The 14,418-nt window shown below is 36.6% G+C and overlaps 9 non-coding genes across 9 annotated transcripts; 5 read left to right on the top strand and 4 right to left on the bottom strand.

The window, feature by feature from the left end:
• Positions 1-1,649: 1,649 nt before the first annotated feature.
• On the bottom strand, positions 1,650-1,723 carry TRNAN-GUU (transfer RNA asparagine (anticodon GUU)). Its single transcript has one exon. It is a non-coding gene; the product is annotated as a tRNA-Asn (tRNA).
• Positions 1,724-1,909: 186 nt separating this feature from the next.
• TRNAM-CAU (transfer RNA methionine (anticodon CAU)) lies at positions 1,910-1,981 on the top strand. The gene has a single exon. It is a non-coding gene; the product is annotated as a tRNA-Met (tRNA).
• Positions 1,982-4,237: 2,256 nt separating this feature from the next.
• On the top strand, positions 4,238-4,309 carry TRNAM-CAU (transfer RNA methionine (anticodon CAU)). Its single transcript has one exon. It is a non-coding gene; the product is annotated as a tRNA-Met (tRNA).
• Positions 4,310-5,403: 1,094 nt separating this feature from the next.
• TRNAM-CAU (transfer RNA methionine (anticodon CAU)) lies at positions 5,404-5,475 on the top strand. The gene has a single exon. It is a non-coding gene; the product is annotated as a tRNA-Met (tRNA).
• A 3,163-nt stretch (positions 5,476-8,638) lies between these two features.
• Positions 8,639-8,712, bottom strand: TRNAN-GUU (transfer RNA asparagine (anticodon GUU)). Its single transcript has one exon. It is a non-coding gene; the product is annotated as a tRNA-Asn (tRNA).
• A 186-nt stretch (positions 8,713-8,898) lies between these two features.
• TRNAM-CAU (transfer RNA methionine (anticodon CAU)) lies at positions 8,899-8,970 on the top strand. Its single transcript has one exon. It is a non-coding gene; the product is annotated as a tRNA-Met (tRNA).
• Positions 8,971-9,805: 835 nt separating this feature from the next.
• Positions 9,806-9,879, bottom strand: TRNAY-GUA (transfer RNA tyrosine (anticodon GUA)). Its single transcript has one exon. It is a non-coding gene; the product is annotated as a tRNA-Tyr (tRNA).
• Positions 9,880-11,232: 1,353 nt separating this feature from the next.
• TRNAM-CAU (transfer RNA methionine (anticodon CAU)) lies at positions 11,233-11,304 on the top strand. Its single transcript has one exon. It is a non-coding gene; the product is annotated as a tRNA-Met (tRNA).
• An 827-nt stretch (positions 11,305-12,131) lies between these two features.
• Positions 12,132-12,205, bottom strand: TRNAN-GUU (transfer RNA asparagine (anticodon GUU)). Its single transcript has one exon. It is a non-coding gene; the product is annotated as a tRNA-Asn (tRNA).
• Between the last annotated feature and the right edge of the window lie 2,213 nt (positions 12,206-14,418).

The raw sequence follows: 14,418 nt of genomic DNA, 5'->3' as shown, positions 1-14,418 counted from the left end.
TAGATATCACCTGGTTTTCACATTAAACAGATTCCCACTTGAGAAAGCAGCAAGGATGCAGTGAGGTTTATGTTTCCTGGTGTCAACCTGTATTATTTCAGTGGACATTGTAATGAGGATGCATCTTGCTGCCTTTCCAATGAAGCAAGTTTTAATCAGTAATAGGTGAAAAACCATTCCTACAAAGGTGTTATTCAGAGACTTGGCTTTGTGGACACTTTTCAAAGAGCAAATGTGTTAGCATAAAAATAAAGCCATAAAATGGAGAGCTGATTAATCACTCAATTGGATTTCTCTGCCTGCATAATTTTTTTTCTCTGCAACCCCATGCTAAATTGTGCTTCCTGTTTTTATAAAATGACTTAATCAAATCTGACTCTGATTGCATCAGAGAAGGCCAGGTACCCTACACTATAAGAGGTGGTTTGAAATTTTGACTTGTCTACTTAAAGATCACCAAAATTTGATCACAAGGTCAATTACTTCCCCGGGTGGGATTAAACCACCAACCTTTCGGTTAACAGCCGAATGCGATAACCGATTGCGCCACAGAGACAGCTTGCAAAAGCATGTACTGACAAAGGCTAAAAAGCATTCATCTAGAAAGTTTCCTAGAAAAAGGTTAAAAAGGCAATAATCTGGAGAGTTTTGCAAGATTTTTCTTCCATTGACCAACGAAGAAACACATTGGTACTTTCACATAATGAGTGAGTACTTCAGGATCTCTGACACTTACATGAGCAACAGAGTGGCGCAGCGGAAGCGTGCTGGGCCCATAAACCAGAGGTCGGTGGATTGAAACCATCCTCTGCTATGTGCACTTATTTTTTTGTTAATTAAATTCTTCCAAAACTGGGATTGATATTTTGACTCTTTTATTTTTACTTAAAGTACAATAACTTTTAACATTTTAATTTGTTTTAATAGTATATTGACAGCATTGTTTTCTTTCAGAAATCCACTTAATTTTCTTTACCCTATTACTGAAATGGTAATTGACAAAAACAAGCTACATTGTCACCAGAAGAGCAATGCAAAATGTACAATTGATATTTCAAAATCATCTTTCCAGCTTGAATTTCAATGATGCATTGGGGCAACAATTTTGTGAGAAACATCTTCACCCTTAAATAAAGATTTTCTTAACTTCTTACCTGTGTGCTGATTAGATATCACCTGGTTTTCACATTAAACAGATTCCCACTTCAGAAAGCAGCAAGGATGCAGTGAGGTTTATGTTTCCTGGTGTCAACCTGTATTATTTCAGTGGACATTGTAATGAGGATGCATCTTGCTTCCTTTCCAATGAAGCAAGTTTTAATCAGTAATAGGTGAAAAACCATTCCTACAAAGGTTTTAATCAGAGACTTGGCTTTGTGGACACTTTTCAAAGAGCAAATGTGTTAGCATAAAAATAAAGCCATAAAATGGAGAGCTGATTAATCACTCAATTGGATTTCTCTGCCTGCATAATTTTTTTTCTCTGCAACCCCATGCTAAATTGTGCTTCCTGTTTTTTATAAAATGACTTAATCAAATCAGACTCTGATTGCATCAGAGAAGGCCAGGTACCCTACACTATAAGAGGTGGTTTGAAATTTTGACTTGTCTACTTAAAGATCACCAAAATTTGATCACACGGTCAATAGCATCCCTGGGTGGGATTGAACCACCAACCTTTAGGTTAACAGCCAAATGCGCTTACCGATTGCGCCACAGAGACAGCTTGCAAAAGCATGTACTGACAAAGGCTAAAAAGCATTCATCTAGAAAGTTTCCTAGAAAAAGCTTAAAAAGGCAATAATCTGGAGAGTTTTGCAAGATTTTTCTTCCATTGACCAACGAAGAAACACATTGGTACTTTCACATGATGAGTGAGTACATCAGGATCTCTGACACTAACATGAGCAGCAGAGTGGCGCAGCGGAAGCGTGCTGGGCCCATAACCCAGAGGTCGATGGATCGAAACCATCCTCTGCTATGTGCACTTAATTTTTTGTTAATTAAATTCTTCCAAAACTGGGATTGATATTTTGACTCTTTTATTTTTACTTAAAGTACAATAACTTTTAACATTTTAATTTTTTTTTAATAGTATATTGACAGCATTGTTTTCTTTCAGAAATCCACTTAATTTTCTTTACCCTATTACTGAAATGGTAATTGACAAAAACAAGCTACATTGTCACCAGAAGAGCAATGCAAAATGTACAATTGATATTTCAAAATCATCTTTCCAGCTTGAATTTCAATGATGCATTGGGGCAACAATTTTGTGAGAAACATCTTTACCCTTAAATAAAGATTTTCTTAACTTCTTACCTGTGTGCTGATTAGATATCACCTGGTTTTCACATTAAACAGATTCCCACTTGAGAAAGCAGCAAGGATGCAGTGAGGTTTATGTTTCCTGGTGTCAACCTGTATTATTTCAGTGGACATTGTAATGAGGATGCATCTTGCTGCCTTTCCAATGAAGCAAGTTTTAATCAGTAATAGGTGAAAAACCATTCCTACAAAGGTGTTATTCAGAGACTTGGCTTTGTGGACACTTTTCAAAGAGCAAATGTGTTAGCATAAAAATAAAGCCATAAAATGGAGAGCTGATTAATCACTCAATTGGATTTCTCTGCCTGCATAATTTTTTTTCTCTGCAACCCCATGCTAAATTGTGCTTCCTGTTTTTATAAAATGACTTAATCAAATCTGACTCTGATTGCATCAGAGAAGGCCAGGTACCCTACACTATAAGAGGTGGTTTGAAATTTTGACTTGTCTACTTAAAGATCACCAAAATTTGATCACAAGGTCAATTACTTCCCCGGGTGGGATTAAACCACCAACCTTTCGGTTAACAGCCGAATGCGATAACCGATTGCGCCACAGAGACAGCTTGCAAAAGCATGTACTGACAAAGGCTAAAAAGCATTCATCTAGAAAGTTTCCTAGAAAAAGGTTAAAAAGGCAATAATCTGGAGAGTTTTGCAAGATTTTTCTTCCATTGACCAACGAAGAAACACATTGGTACTTTCACATAATGAGTGAGTACTTCAGGATCTCTGACACTTACATGAGCAACAGAGTGGCGCAGCGGAAGCGTGCTGGGCCCATAAACCAGAGGTCGGTGGATTGAAACCATCCTCTGCTATGTGCACTTATTTTTTTGTTAATTAAATTCTTCCAAAACTGGGATTGATATTTTGACTCTTTTATTTTTACTTAAAGTACAATAACTTTTAACATTTTAATTTGTTTTAATAGTATATTGACAGCATTGTTTTCTTTCAGAAATCCACTTAATTTTCTTTACCCTATTACTGAAATGGTAATTGACAAAAACAAGCTACATTGTCACCAGAAGAGCAATGCAAAATGTACAATTGATATTTCAAAATCATCTTTCCAGCTTGAATTTCAATGATGCATTGGGGCAACAATTTTGTGAGAAACATCTTCACCCTTAAATAAAGATTTTCTTAACTTCTTACCTGTGTGCTGATTAGATATCACCTGGTTTTCACATTAAACAGATTCCCACTTCAGAAAGCAGCAAGGATGCAGTGAGGTTTATGTTTCCTGGTGTCAACCTGTATTATTTCAGTGGACATTGTAATGAGGATGCATCTTGCTGCCTTTCCAATGAAGCAAGTTTTAATCAGTAATAGGTGAAAAACCATTCCTACAAAGGTGTTAATCAGAGACTTGGCTTTGTGGACACTTTTCAGAGAGCAAATGTGTTAGCATAAAAATAAAGCCATAAAATGGAGAGCTGATTAATCACTCAATTGGATTTCTCTGCCTGCATAATTTTTTTTCTCTGCACCCCCATGCTAAATTGTGCTTCCTGTTTTTTATAAAATGACTTCATCAAATCTGACTGCATCAGAGAAGGCCAGGTACCCTACACTATAAGAGGTGGTTTGAAATTTTGACTTGTCTACTTAAAGATCACCAAAATTTGATCACACGGTCAATAGCATCCCTGGGTGGGATTGAACCACCAACCTTTAGGTTAACAGCCGAATGCGCTTACCGATTGCGCCACAGAGACAGCTTGCAAAAGCATGTACTGACAAAGGCTAAAAAGCATTCATCTAGAAAGTTTCCTAGAAAAAGCTTAAAAAGGCAATAATCTGGAGAGTTTTGCAAGATTTTTCTTCCATTGACCAACGAAGAAACACATTGGTACTTTCACATGATGAGTGAGTACATCAGGATCTCTGACACTAACATGAGCAGCAGAGTGGCGCAGCGGAAGCGTGCTGGGCCCATAACCCAGAGGTCGATGGATCGAAACCATCCTCTGCTATGTGCACTTAATTTTTTGTTAATTAAATTCTTCCAAAACTGGGATTGATATTTTGACTCTTTTATTTTTACTTAAAGTACAATAACTTTTAACATTTTAATTTGTTTTAATAGTATATTGACAGCATTGTTTTCTTTCAGAAATCCACTTAATTTTCTTTACCCTATTACTGAAATGGTAATTGACAAAAACAAGCTACATTGTCACCAGAAGAGCAATGCAAAATGTACAATTGATATTTCAAAACCATCTTTCCAGCTTGAATTTCAATGATGCATTGGGGCAACAATTTTGTGAGAAACATCTTTACCCTTAAATAAAGATTTTCTTAACTTCTTACCTGTGTGCTGATTAGATATCACCTGGTTTTCACATTAAACAGATTCCCACTTGAGAAAGCAGCAAGGATGCAGTGAGGTTTATGTTTCCTGGTGTCAACCTGTATTATTTCAGTGGACATTGTAATGAGGATGCATCTTGCTGCCTTTCCAATGAAGCAAGTTTTAATCAGTAATAGGTGAAAAACCATTCCTACAAAGGTGTTATTCAGAGACTTGGCTTTGTGGACACTTTTCAAAGAGCAAATGTGTTAGCATAAAAATAAAGCCATAAAATGGAGAGCTGATTAATCACTCAATTGGATTTCTCTGCCTGCATAATTTTTTTTCTCTGCAACCCCATGCTAAATTGTGCTTCCTGTTTTTATAAAATGACTTAATCAAATCTGACTCTGATTGCATCAGAGAAGGCCAGGTACCCTACACTATAAGAGGTGGTTTGAAATTTTGACTTGTCTACTTAAAGATCACCAAAATTTGATCACAAGGTCAATTACTTCCCCGGGTGGGATTAAACCACCAACCTTTCGGTTAACAGCCGAATGCGATAACCGATTGCGCCACAGAGACAGCTTGCAAAAGCATGTACTGACAAAGGCTAAAAAGCATTCATCTAGAAAGTTTCCTAGAAAAAGGTTAAAAAGGCAATAATCTGGAGAGTTTTGCAAGATTTTTCTTCCATTGACCAACGAAGAAACACATTGGTACTTTCACATGATGAGTGAGTACTTCAGGATCTCTGACACTAACATGAGCAGCAGAGTGGCGCAGCGGAAGCGTGCTGGGCCCATAACCCAGAGGTCGATGGATCGAAACCATCCTTTGCTATGTGCACTTAATTTTTTGTTAATTAAATTCTTCCAAAACTGGGATTGATATTTTGACTCTTTTATTTTTACTTAAAGTACAATAACTTTTAACATTTTAATTTGTTTTAATAGTATATTGACAGCATTGTTTTCTTTCAGAAATCCACTTAATTTTCTTTACCCTATTACTGAAATGGTAATTGACAAAAACAAGCTACATTGTCACCAGAAGAGCAATGCAAAATGTACAATTGATATTTCAAAATCATCTTTCCAGCTTGAATTTAAATGATGCATTGGGGCAATGATTTTGTGAGAAACATCTTCACCCTTAAATAAAGATTTTCTTAACTTCTTACCTGTGTGCTGATTATATATCACCTTGTTTTCACATTAAACAGATTCCCACTTGAGAAAGCAGCAAGGATGCAGTGAGGTTTATGTTTCCTGGTGTCAACCTGTATTATTTCAGTGGACATTGTAATGAGGATGCATCTTGCTGCCTTTCCAATGAAGCAAGTTTTAATCAGTAATAGGTGAAAAACCATTCCTACAAAGGTGTTAATCAGAGACTTGGCTTTGTGGACACTTTTCAGAGAGCAAATGTGTTAGCATAAAAATAAAGCCATAAAATGGAGAGCTGATTAATCACTCAATTGGATTTCTCTGCCTGCGTAATTTTTTTTCTCTGCAACCCCATGCTAAATTGTGCTTCCTGTTTTTTATAAAATGACTTAATCAAATCTGACTGCTTCAGAGAAGGCCAGGTACCCTACACTATAAGAGGTGGTTTGAAATTTTGACTTGTCTACTTAAAGATCACCAAAATTTGATCACACGGTCAATAACATCCCTGGGTGGGATTGAACCACCAACCTTTAGGTTAACAGCCGAATGCGCTTACCGATTGCGCCACAGAGACAGCTTGCAAAAGCATGTACTGACAAAGGCTAAAAAGCATTCATCTAGAAAGTTTCCTAGAAAAAGGTTAAAAAGGCAATAATCTGGAGAGTTTTGCAAGATTTTTCTTCCATTGACCAACGAAGAAACACATTGGTACTTTCACATGATGAGTGAGTACTTCAGGATCTCTGACACTAACATGAGCAGCAGAGTGGCGCAGCGGAAGCGTGCTGGGCCCATAACCCAGAGGTCGATGGATCGAAACCAGCCTCTGCTATGTGCACTTAATTTTTTGTTAATTAAATTCTTCCAAAACTGGGATTGATATTTTGACTCTTTTATTTTTACTTAAAGTACAATAACTTTTAACATTTTAATTTGTTTTAATAGTATATTGACAGCATTGTTTTCTTTCAGAAATCCACTTAATTTTCTTTACCCTATTACTGAAATAGTAATTGACAAAAACAAGCTACATTGTCACCAGAAGAGCAATGCAAAATGTACAATTGATATTTCAAAATCATCTTTCCAGCTTGAATTTAAATGATGCATTGGGGCAATGATTTTGTGAGAAACATCTTCACCCTTAAATAAAGATTTTCTTAACTTCTTACCTGTGCGCTGATTATATATCACCTGGTTTTCACATTAAACAGATTCCCACTTGAGAAAGCAGCAAGGATGCAGTGAGGTTTATGTTTCCTGGTGTCAACCTGTATTATTTCAGTGGACATTGTAATGAGGATGCATCTTGCTGCCTTTCCAATGAAGCAAGTTTTAATCAGTAATAGGTGAAAAACCATTCCTACAAAGGTGTTAATCAGAGACTTGGCTTTGTGGACACTTTTCAGAGAGCAAATGTGTTAGCATAAAAATAAAGCCATAAAATGGAGAGCTGATTAATCACTCAATTGGATTTCTCTGCCTGCGTAATTTTTTTTCTCTGCAACCCCATGCTAAATTGTGCTTCCTGTTTTTTATAAAATGACTTAATCAAATCTGACTCTGATTGCATCAGAGAAGGCCAGGTACCCTACACTATAAGAGGTGGTTTGAAATTTTGACTTGTCTACTTAAAGATCACCAAAATTTGATCACACGGTCAATAACATCCCTGGGTGGGATTGAACCACCAACCTTTAGGTTAACAGCCGAATGCGCTTACCGATTGCGCCACAGCGACATCTTGCAAAAGCATGTACTGACAAAGGCTAAAAAGCATTCATCTAGAAAGTTTCCTAGAAAAAGCTTAAAAAGGCAATAATCTGGAGAGTTTTGCAAGATTTTTCTTCCATTGACCAACGAAGAAACACATTGGTACTTTCACATGATGAGTGAGTACATCAGGATCTCTGACACTAACATGAGCAGCAGAGTGGCGCAGCGGAAGCGTGCTGGGCCCATAACCCAGAGGTCGATGGATCGAAACCATCCTCTGATATGTGCACTTAATTTTTTGTTAATTAAATTCTTCCAAAACTGGGATTGATATTTTGACTCTTTTATTTTTACTTAAAGTACAATAACTTTTAACATTTTAATTTGTTTTAATAGTATATTGACAGCATTGTTTTCTTTCAGAAATCCACTTAATTTTCTTTACCCTATTACTGAAATGGTAATTGACAAAAACAAGCTACATTGTCACCAGAAGAGCAATGCAAAATGTACAATTGATATTTCAAAATCATCTTTCCAGCTTGAATTTAAATGATGCATTGGGGCAATGATTTTGTGAGAAACATCTTCACCCTTAAATAAAGATTTTCTTAACTTCTTACCTGTGTGCTGATTATATATCACCTGGTTTTCACATTAAACAGATTCCCACTTGAGAAAGCAGCAAGGATGCAGTGAGGTTTATGTTTCCTGGTGTCAACCTGTATTATTTCAGTGGACATTGTAATGAGGATGCATCTTGCTGCCTTTCCAATGAAGCAAGTTTTAATCAGTAATAGGTGAAAAACCATTCCTACAAAGGTGTTAATCAGAGACTTGGCTTTGTGGACACTTTTCAGAGAGCAAATGTGTTAGCATAAAAATAAAGCCATAAAATGGAGAGCTGATTAATCACTCAATTGGATTTCTCTGCCTGCGTAATTTTTTTTTTCTGCAACCCCATGCTAAATTGTGCTTCCTGTTTTTTATAAAATGACTTAATCAAATCTGACTCTGATTGCATCAGAGAAGGCCAGGTACCCTACACTATAAGAGGTGGTTTGAAATTTTGACTTATCTACTTAAAGATCACCAAAATTTGATCACATGGTCAGTTACGTCCCTGGGTGGGATTGAACCACCAACCTTTCGGTTAACAGCTGAATGCGCTAACCGATTGCGCCACAGAGACAGCTTGCAAAAGCATGTACTGACAAAGGCTAAAAAGCATTCATCTAGAAAGTTTCCTAGAAAAAGGTTAAAAAGGCAATAATCTGGAGAGTTTTGCAAGATTTTTCTTCCATTGACCAATGAAGAAACACATTGGTACTTTCACATGATGAGTGAGTACTTCAGGATCTCTGACACTAACATGAGCAGCAGAGTGGCGCAGCGGAAGCGTGCTGGGCCCATAACCCAGAGGTCGATGGATCGAAACCATCCTCTGCTATGTGCACTTAATTTTTTGTTAATTAAATTCTTCCAAAACTGGGATTGATATTTTGACTCTTTTATTTTTACTTAAAGTACAATAACTTTTAACATTTTAATTTGTTTTAATAGTATATTGACAGCATTGTTTTCTTTCAGAAATCCACTTAATTTTCTTTACCCTATTACTGAAATGGTAATTGACAAAAACAAGCTACATTGTCACCAGAAGAGCAATGCAAAATGTACAATTGATATTTCAAAATCATCTTTCCAGCTTGAATTTAAATGATGCATTGGGGCAATGATTTTGTGAGAAACATCTTCACCCTTAAATAAAGATTTTCTTAACTTCTTACCTGTGTGCTGATTATATATCACCTGGTTTTCACATTAAACAGATTCCCACTTGAGAAAGCAGCAAGGATGCAGTGAGGTTTATGTTTCCTGGTGTCAACCTGTATTATTTCAGTGGACATTGTAATGAGGATGCATCTTGCTGCCTTTCCAATGAAGCAAGTTTTAATCAGTAATAGGTGAAAAACCATTCCTACAAAGGTGTTAATCAGAGACTTGGCTTTGTGGACACTTTTCAGAGAGCAAATGTGTTAGCATAAAAATAAAGCCATAAAATGGAGAGCTGATTAATCACTCAATTGGATTTCTCTGCCTGCGTAATTTTTTTTTTCTGCAACCCCATGCTAAATTGTGCTTCCTGTTTTTTATAAAATGACTTAATCAAATCTGACTCTGATTGCATCAGAGAAGGCCAGGTACCCTACACTATAAGAGGTGGTTTGAAATTTTGACTTGTCTACTTAAAGATCACCAAAATTTGATCACATGGTCAGTTACGTCCCTGGGTGGGATTGAACCACCAACCTTTCGGTTTACAGCTGAATGCGCTAACCGATTGCGCCACAGAGACAGCTTGCAAAAGCATGTACTGACAAAGGCTAAAAAGCATTCATCTAGAAAGTTTCCTAGAAAAAGGTTAAAAAGGCAATAATCTGGAGAGTTTTGCAAGATTTTTCTTCCATTGACCAATGAAGAAACACATTGGTACTTTCACATGATGAGTGAGTACTTCAGGATCTCTGACACTAACATGAGCAGCAGAGTGGTGCAGCGGAAGCGTGCTGGGCCCATAACCCAGAGGTCGATGGATCGAAACCATCCTCTGCTATGTGCACTTAATTTTTTGTTAATTAAATTCTTCCAAAACTGGGATTGATATTTTGACTCTTTTATTTTTACTTAAAGTACAATAACTTTTAACATTTTAATTTGTTTTAATAGTATATTGACAGCATTGTTTTCTTTCAGAAATCCACTTAATTTTCTTTACCCTATTACTGAAATGGTAATTGACAAAAACAAGCTACATTGTCACCAGAAGAGCAATGCAAAATGTACAATTGATATTTCAAAATCATCTTTCCAGCTTGAATTTAAATGATGCATTGGGGCAATGATTTTGTGAGAAACATCTTCACCCTTAAATAAAGATTTTCTTAACTTCTTACCTGTGTGCTGATTATATATCACCTGGTTTTCACATTAAACAGATTCCCACTTGAGAAAGCAGCAAGGATGCAGTGAGGTTTATGTTTCCTGGTGTCAACCTGTATTATTTCAGTGGACATTGTAATGAGGATGCATCTTGCTGCCTTTCCAATGAAGCAAGTTTTAATCAGTAATAGGTGAAAAACCATTCCTACAAAGGTGTTAATCAGAGACTTGGCTTTGTGGACACTTTTCAGAGAGCAAATGTGTTAGCATAAAAATAAAGCCATAAAATGGAGAGCTGATTAATCACTCAATTGGATTTCTCTGCCTGCGTAATTTTTTTTCTCTGCAACCCCATGCTAAATTGTGCTTCCTGTTTTTTATAAAATGACTTAATCAAATCTGACTCTGATTGCATCAGAGAAGGCCAGGTACCCTACACTATAAGAGGTGGTTTGAAATTTTGACTTGTCTACTTAAAGATCACCAAAATTTGATCACACGGTCAATAACATCCCTGGGTGGGATTGAACCACCAACCTTTAGGTTAACTGCCGAATGCGCTTACCGATTGCGCCACAGAGACAGCTTGCAAAAGCATGTACTGACAAAGGCTAAAAAGCATTCATCTAGAAAGTTTCCTAGAAAAAGGTTAAAAAGGCAATAATCTGGAGAGTTTTGCAAGATTTTTCTTCCATTGACCAACGAAGAAACACATTGGTAATTTCACATGATGAGTGAGTACTTCAGGATCTCTGACACTAACATGAGCAGCAGAGTGGCGCAGCGGAAGCGTGCTGGGCCCATAACCCAGAGGTCGATGGATCGAAACCATCCTCTGCTATGTGCACTTAATTTTTTGTTAATTAAATTCTTCCAAAACTGGGATTGATATTTTGACTCTTTTATTTTTACTTAAAGTACAATAACTTTTAACATTTTAATTTGTTTTAATAGTATATTGACAGCATTGTTTTCTTTCAGAAATCCACTTAATTTTCTTTACCCTATTACTGAAATGGTAATTGACAAAAACAAGCTACATTGTCACCAGAAGAGCAATGCAAAATGTACAATTGATATTTCAAAATCATCTTTCCAGCTTGAATTTCAATGATGCATTGGGGCAACGATTTTGTGAGAAACATCTTCACCCTTAAATAAAGATTTTCTTAACTTCTTACCTGTGTGCTGATTAGATATCACCTGGTTTTCACATTAAACAGATTCCCACTTGAGAAAGCAGCAAGGATGCAGTGAGGTTTATGTTTCCTGGTGTCAACCTGTATTATTTCAGTGGACATTGTAATGAGGATGCATCTTGCTGCCTTTCCAATGAAGCAAGTTTTAATCAGTAATAGGTGAAAAACCATTCCTACAAAGGTGTTAATCAGAGACTTGGCTTTGTGGACACTTTTCAGAGAGCAAATGTGTTAGCATAAAAATAAAGCCATAAAATGGAGAGCTGATTAATCACTCAATTGGATTTCTCTGCCTGCATAATTTTTTTTCTCTGCAACCCCATGCTAAATTGTGCTTCCTGTTTTTTATAAAATGACAATCAAATCTGATTGCATCAGAGAAGGCCAGGTACCCGACACTATAAGAGGTGATTTGAAATTTTGACTTGTCTACTTAAAGATCACCAAACTTTGATCACACGGTCAGTTACGTCCCTGGGTGGGATTGAACCACCAACCTTTCGGTTAACAGCCGAATGCGCTAACTGATTGCGCCACAGAGACAGCTTGCAAAAGCATGTACTGACAAAGGCTAAAAAGCATTCATCTAGAAAGTTTCCTAGAAAAAGGTTAAAAAGGCAATAATCTGGAGAGTTTTGCAAGATTTTTCTTCCACTGACCAACAAAGAAACACATTGGTACTTTCACATGATGAGTGAGTACTTCAGGATCTCTTACACTTACATGAGCAGCAGAGTGGCGCAGCGGAAGCGTGCTGGGCCCATAACCTAGAGGTCGATGGATTAAAACCATCCTCTGCTATGTGCACTTAATTTTTTGTTAATTAAATTCTTCCAAAACTGGGATTGATATTTTGACTCTTTTATTTTTACTTAAAGTACAATAACTTTTAACATTTTAATTTGTTTTAATAGTATATTGACAGCATTGTTTTCTTTCAGAAATCCACTTAATTTTCTTTACCCTATTACTGAAATGGTAATTGACAAAAACAAGCTACATTGTCACCAGAAGAGCAATGCAAAATGTACAATTGATATTTCAAAATCATCTTTCCAGCTTGAATTTCAATGATGCATTGGGGCAACAATTTTGTGAGAAACATCTTCACCCTTAAATAAAGATTTTCTTAACTTCTTACCTGTGTGCTGATTAGATATCACCTGGTTTTCACATTAAACAGATTCCCACTTGAGAAAGCAGCAAGGATGCAGTGAGGTTTATGTTTCCTGGTGTCAACCTGTATTATTTCAGTGGACATTGTAATGAGAATGCATCTTGCTGCCTTTCCAATGAAGCAAGTTTTAATCAGTAATAGGTGAAAAACCATTCCTACAAAGGTGTTAATCAGAGACTTGGCTTTGTGGACACTTTTCAGAGAGCAAATGTGTTAGCATAAAAATAAAGCCATAAAATGGAGAGCTGATTAATCACTCAATTGGATTTCTCTGCCTGCATAATTTTTTTTCTCTGCAACCCCATGCTAAATTGTGCTTCCTGTTTTTTATAAAATGACTTAATCAAATCTGACTCTGATTGCATCAGAGAAGGCCAGGTACCCTACACTATAAGAGGTGGTTTGAAATTTTGACTTGTCTACTTAAAGATCACCAAAATTTGATCACACGGTCAATAACATCCCTGGGTGGGATTGAACCACCAACCTTTAGGTTAACAGCCGAATGCGCTTACCGATTGCGCCACAGCGACATCTTGCAAAAGCATGTACTGACAAAGGCTAAAAAGCATTCATCTAGAAAGTTTCCTAGAAAAAGCTTAAAAAGGCAATAATCTGGAGAGTTTTGCAAGATTTTTCTTCCATTGACCAACGAAGAAACACATTGGTACTTTCACATGATGAGTGAGTACATCAGGATCTCTGACACTAACATGAGCAGCAGAGTGGCGCAGCGGAAGCGTGCTGGGCCCATAACCCAGAGGTCGATGGATCGAAACCATCCTCTGATATGTGCACTTAATTTTTTGTTAATTAAATTCTTCCAAAACTGGGATTGATATTTTGACTCTTTTATTTTTACTTAAAGTACAATAACTTTTAACATTTTAATTTGTTTTAATAGTATATTGACAGCATTGTTTTCTTTCAGAAATCCACTTAATTTTCTTTACCCTATTACTGAAATGGTAATTGACAAAAACAAGCTACATTGTCACCAGAAGAGCAATGCAAAATGTACAATTGATATTTCAAAATCATCTTTCCAGCTTGAATTTAAATGATGCATTGGGGCAATGATTTTGTGAGAAACATCTTCACCCTTAAATAAAGATTTTCTTAACTTCTTACCTGTGTGCTGATTATATATCACCTGGTTTTCACATTAAACAGATTCCCACTTGAGAAAGCAGCAAGGATGCAGTGAGGTTTATGTTTCCTGGTGTCAACCTGTATTATTTCAGTGGACATTGTAATGAGGATGCATCTTGCTGCCTTTCCAATGAAGCAAGTTTTAATCAGTAATAGGTGAAAAACCATTCCTACAAAGGTGTTAATCAGAGACTTGGCTTTGTGGACACTTTTCAGAGAGCAAATGTGTTAGCATAAAAATAAAGCCATAAAATGGAGAGCTGATTAATCACTCAATTGGATTTCTCTGCCTGCGTAATTTTTTTTTTCTGCAACCCCATGCTAAATTGTGCTTCCTGTTTTTTATAAAATGACTTAATCAAATCTGACTCTGATTGCATCAGAGAAGGCCAGGTACCCTACACTATAAGAGGTGGTTTGAAATTTT

Source organism: Pseudophryne corroboree, chromosome 4, assembly GCF_028390025.1.
Source record: "Pseudophryne corroboree isolate aPseCor3 chromosome 4, aPseCor3.hap2, whole genome shotgun sequence".
Classification (NCBI taxonomy): Eukaryota; Metazoa; Chordata; class Amphibia; order Anura; family Myobatrachidae; genus Pseudophryne; species Pseudophryne corroboree.
The sequence above is the reverse complement of the archived record's forward strand: the minus strand, read 5'-3'. Positions and strand labels throughout refer to the sequence as shown.